Raw genomic sequence first — 5,982 nt, forward strand, 5'->3', positions numbered from 1 at the left:
GGCAGGCGGCTCGGGAGCAGCTGCCCGGCAGCCAGGCTCTCCCGAAGAAGGAGGGGGACAAAATCCACCTCCCTCTTCCCCCGGACTGCCACTGGAGCGTCCTCCAGAGGCTCGAGCCAGGGGTCCTGGGCACGTCTGCCCCTTCCTACTACTGGCTCTTTTACCCGTCCAGCGCCTAGCATCCGCAAATACAGACAATGGAACACACACAAAATACACGGAACAGAAAAGACTTACCTCCGATTGGGAGATGGCGGGTGAATCTGGGGGGGGGTGGTCTGAATCCCGGACGAGCCCCCAAAATGTAGGACCCCAAAACAGGTGTCCCACAAACCGACCGACCCCCAGATACACGAGCTCCACACCAACCGATGCAAATAGCAAGAGGGAAGTTTATTTCATTTGCAAATGGGCCGTCTCAACAGCACCCTCTAGTGCAGTGCAAAGAGAGCGGCCCCGATCATCAGTTTCACAGAGTATTTAAGGCTTAAAACCACAACATTAGCATATTTTCACTGTGTTACAATTTCATTGGGTAACTTAAATGGTTACAGGGTGCAGGAAGAAGTTACATGCTGTACGTGCCTTGTGGTTTTTATCTTTAGCTTGAGCAAGCAAGGGCAGGGGTCATCAAGCCGGGTATGTAGTGTGTGGTAACTTGTAGTGTTGTAACAGGACATAGGTTGGGTACATTTTCTGTTAACTTCAGCCTTTATACTTCCTAAAAACGGTTACATATTGCAAGCTCAGCCATCTTATGAAGGCAAGCACATTTCTTGCAAAATTATTGCAAGCCCAGCCAATTTGTACAGAAGCAGAACAATATGCAGTTAGCTCAAACAACTCCATCTTAAACCTAACCTGCCTAATTCTTTCAGTTTCTCGCAGTTCCTCTTGCTTTCTCCCTAGAAAATAAAAATATGCAGAGCTGGTGTCTCCATGTGGAACCAATTACTGTATCCAAGCTCAAAATAAAATGTTCCCTGATAAAAAACATTCAAAACAATGAAGTCCGTTGATAATAACCGGAAAACACAAACACTGAGGCTGTAGCAATATCTGGGATTGAGTTAGCCAAAACACAACAGGATATTTCCGGTTACATCCAGTCATATCCGGACAAACTGGTGTGGAATTCGTATGCAATGGACCGAGAAAATCATAGTACAAAATGTTTTGGAGAAAAACAAAGTCTTTTTCTTAGGCAAGTGCATAAAATCTCATCGATACAAACAGAAATATCATGTTTGTTTGCTGCAGTTCTTCTAGCTTTCTCCCTAGAAAATACGAATATGTAGAGGTGGTCTCCACATGATGAACCAATTAGTGTTTCTACGGTACAAAATAAATGTTCCCTGATAAAAACATTCAAAACAATAAAGTCCATCGATAATATCCAGAAAACACAAACACATAGGCTTTCACAATATTTCGGATTGAGTTAGCCAAAACACAACCGGATGTTTCTTGTTTCATTCAGTCATATCCGGACAAAGTGGTGTGGAAGTCGTTTGCAATGGACCGAGAAAATCACAGTAAAAATGATTTTGGAGAAAAGAAAAAGTCTTTTCGTTAGGCAAGTGCATAAAATGTCATCGATAGAAACATTAATATCATGTTTGTTTTGTAGGACCCCAAAACAGGTGTCCCACAAACCGACCGACCCCCAGATACACGAGCTCCACACCAACCGATGCAAATAGCAAGAGGGAAGTTTATTTCATTTGCAAATGGGCCGTCTCAACAGCACCCTCTAGTGCAGTGCAAAGAGAGCGGCCCCGATCATCAGTTTCACAGAGTATTTAAGGCTTAAAACCACAACATTAGCATATTTTCACTGTGTTACAATTTCATTGGGTAACTTAAATGGTTACAGGGTGCAGGAAGAAGTTACATGCTGTACGTGCCTTGTGGTTTTTATCTTTAGCTTGAGCAAGCAAGGGCAGGGGTCGTCAAGCCGGGTATGTAGTGTGTGGTAACTTGTAGTGTTGTAACAGGACAAAGGTTGGGTACATTTTCTGTTAACTTCAGCCTTTATAGTTCCTAAAAACGGTTACATATTGCAAGCTCAGCCATCTTATGAAAGCAAGCACATTTCTTGCAAAATTATTGCAAGCCCAGCCAATTTGTACAGAAGCAGAACAATATGCAGTTAGCTCAAACGACTCCATCTTAAACCTAACCTGCCTAATTCTTTCATTCCCTCCTCTTGTTTTTGGCAAATTTTAATCTTAAAATTTAAGGAATGGCTGCATCCTGAAATTTTTCTTCTAGGTACTGCTGGATCAGGACCAAGGCATGGGTGATAGACAATCTATTTTCAATAAACTGAAGAAGCCTATTTATTATGCAGGGTCCAAAGGTTAAAATTAAAAGTAATATTATTAAGGGTCCTATGATGGTGGAGATTAGGGTTGTTAACCAAGGGGATGAGTTATACCAGCTCTGAAACCATGACTGTCCTGCCTCAAAATGGCTCTGTCGTTGTTTTAGTTTTTCCCTTAGTTTTGCCATGCTATCTCTGACCACTCCAGTGTGATCCGCATAGAAACAACACTCTTCCTTTAGGGCTGCACAGAGTCCCCCTTCTCTTAAAAATACAAGGTCCAGCCCCCTTCTATTTTGTAATACTACCTCGGAAAGTGAAGTTAAGGACTTTTCCAAGGCACTGACAGATTCTGCTAAAGCTTGTAAAGCCGAATGCATAGCTTGCTGTAACAGGTGAAACTGATTTGTCTTTGACAGAGCAGTGGCTCCGGTACCTATGCCTGCTCCGATGCCCCCGACTGTGAGTCCCCCCAATATGAGGGCTAGCGTTATGGTTAGGGGCTCCCTAGGGAGCCGGAGATTTCCCTCATATTGTTGGTAAACTTCCTCAGGGTCATGTAGTGTGACCCGAGGCCATACTTCAACCATGACGCACCATTCATGAGTTCGATTATGAGCTTGTCCTGTCAAGCAGGGGGTTAGGCCTGTATTGCATGCCCAAAATGTCCCATTTGGTCCTGTTAAATAAGAGGTGCCTGGTTTGAGAGTCATAGTTTTATTACAGAGGCCCTGATATTGAGGGGGAATGGAGCCTACGCAAAGTCCCTGTCCTGATACTTCTGTGAGTTAGTCGGTCGGATGGCAGATTGGAGCACTGGGGAGGGACGATAGTATGGTTGGTCCAATTTCCGACAACAGCTACTCCCTCATAATAAGGGGGAGGCGAGGCAAGGCACAGCCAGCAATCCCGGGTCCTATCGGGGTCAGAGCCATTCAGTGCTTGGAAGGCCCCATGTATTAGGCCTAAGAGGCGGTCCCCTGTGCCCAGCCGTACAGCAGGAGACGAGTTAGGACTCACAGCTTCCCCTGTCGTCAGGGAAGGTGAAGAAGTCGAGGGTTGGCCCTGGGATCTTGGGGGTGTAACTCTAGACACAGGCCTCTGATCTGCCAACACAGGCCTCGGCCTCTGATCCGCCAACCCCGCCAGCACTAGGTTGGGGCCTATAGACTGAGAGATAGTTTGTTCTTTAAGTTGAATGGAAAATTGGAACCCAGGATCGTAGTCAGAAACATAAAACCTTAAACCCCAAGTCCTTCCCCTTTTCCAGTCAGCAATGTTGGCCTTTTTTTTCCCCTTTTCTGTGAAGGAGATATTTAGGGGCATAGAACAGGAGGGTCCTGTTCCCGGGGTAAAATTACGGTGCACAGTAATCCAATCCCAACTAGAGGAAGGTTTCCAATATGCGTGACCCGTGGTCTCACATCCCCAGGCTTTACAGTAAAAAGATTCTGGCCCCCCGCACCGCCACCTTTCTTTTGTAGACCTGCCATCCTTAGGGCACACGTAAAACTCTTGTTGTTGTAACTGGCATCTTTTTGTCTCGTACCTGCACCCAAGCCACGCGGGGCCGTGGACCAATGCACCAGGGGCGAACGCGGCGCCGTAGACCATGGGGATCTGCCCTCCAGCGGCGCTGGCGGGGACTCCTTCCTTGGGGAGTTCGGCTGGGCTCCAGTCCGGTATATCCCAGGTGTCTATCCCTGCTACCAATTTACACACATCAGGGTGCAATGAAGGCCACCATGTCCCAGAAGGGGCCTCGTGGGAAACGGACCACACGACCTCAGTGGTACCAGATTTCACCTCCCACGTGAGTCTCCTTGGGTTATGTGGGCTGCCCATAATCGGGGTAAGAAAAATTAAATGTATTACAAGTGCTAAACAGTCTTTAAGAGTCTTATCTTGAGTGGATTTTGAGTGCGTTGTGCCTTCCATACTGTCCGGTCAGCGGGGCAATCGTCCTGAGTTTTGTTCTCCTCCAGTAGGGCTCGCTTTACATAGAACGCGTGAACCCAGGCGGTGAATCCGTTGACTTTTACCGCTGTTGAGGTGGTCCAGCGCGGCTCAAGAGTCGTGGTTTGGTGCCTGCGAACGTAGACAATGTCCCCAGCCTGGAACGAGTGTGGGAGCACGAAACCCCTGTCTCTGTTATTGTTGTGTTAAAACTTTTCTTGAAAGTCTGAAACAAAGGAGGGGAGCAGGGTGTTTGAGATGCAGGTGCATATAAATGCTTTTTCTTTTGGCCTGTCACACACACATAAGCTCATAACTGACTTCCTGCCTAACACTTTTCCTCAAGAGGAATACCCAAAATTTTGGGATTATGGATGGAGTTCCGTCTTCTGTAACTTCTTCAAAGCTGGCATGTGGGCGTCGAGGGAGACTTGGGTATTTTCTCTTGCTATCTGTCTTATGGTATGTGACAGTAGCCTTAGAAACACTGTGCTGCTCGGTCCAGAGGGCCGCTCAAATCGCCCAGTGGAATAAGCTGGAAGCTTTATCTAAGAACAATTTAAAGTTTAACAGTCTGCTGGAAACAAAATGAACAGGGGCGTTAAAAACACACAGTCCAAAGAGAAGCAGCAAGATTACAGAAGTTATTGGGCCAAGGCAAGGAAATAGCCAAGATTTCCATGACCAGATGTTAGGCCAGCAATCCCAGCCTTGCTCGGCCTGGCCCTGAAGCTGTTCGGAATTGTCCAGGAAAAGTACAAATTTGGGTTTGTACCCGTCCAGTTGAATTGACCCAGAAACAACATTTTTCCTGAAGCATGGCACAGATACCCCCTGGAGCAACAGTCAGCATAGATACCCCTTGGAGCAGCAGTCAGTACAGATACCCCCTAGCAGCATGTTTAATACTATATATATATATATATATATATATATATATATATATATATATATAACTTTTTGTGACTTTTACACACACCCTTTTTAACTTACTTTAAACATTTTACCATTTTCATGTTAGTCTAGAGAAAACTAGCCATTAGGATTCTTACAAACCATGTTCTTTTTTTTTTTAAAGCTTTCTCCTTTTTAGCCCTTCGCTTTTTCCTTTTTAGCCCTTCGCTTTTTCCTTTTTAGCCCTTTTTACCGACAACATGAACACAGCACAGGCCCAACACTACCTACTTTTACATAGTGCTAGACCTCTGCTGTATCCATGCCCCCGCATCCGGCCAAGCCTGCCTGGTTGCAGCAGGCCACGTGGACAGGAATCGAGTGCAGAGAAAGGTTGTGGTCCCCCATTTACAGGGAAAACTGCGCACACCGGGGCCTGGCAAAACTGGCCGTGGGGTTGGGTAGGTGTGCTATTTTACTAAGAGTGCTGGGAACCTTCTATAATTTTAGCCAAAGCCAAATCAATCAGGACTACTGCAAACACTCAGTCAATTAAAACAGATAATTAACTTTTAGCTCCTTTTCAGATTTTGTCTAGCAACAGTAATATTACGAGCCCTAAACAAAGCCATCGGCAGCAACTCGACCCAGTCTCTAGTGCCAGGTCTCCACTATTTACCCAGCCAAGGTCCCCCCAACTGTACGAACTAAGCAATTAAAGAGACCCTGACTAAATCAACGGCGGAGAATAATTAACTTTGGCCCCCTTTCCAGATTTTAGTCCTTAAATAATTAAAGTCGCGGCA

The sequence above is a fragment of the Lepus europaeus genome, unplaced genomic scaffold, assembly GCF_033115175.1.
Source record: "Lepus europaeus isolate LE1 unplaced genomic scaffold, mLepTim1.pri SCAFFOLD_32, whole genome shotgun sequence".
In the NCBI taxonomy this organism is placed as follows: domain Eukaryota; kingdom Metazoa; phylum Chordata; class Mammalia; order Lagomorpha; family Leporidae; genus Lepus; species Lepus europaeus.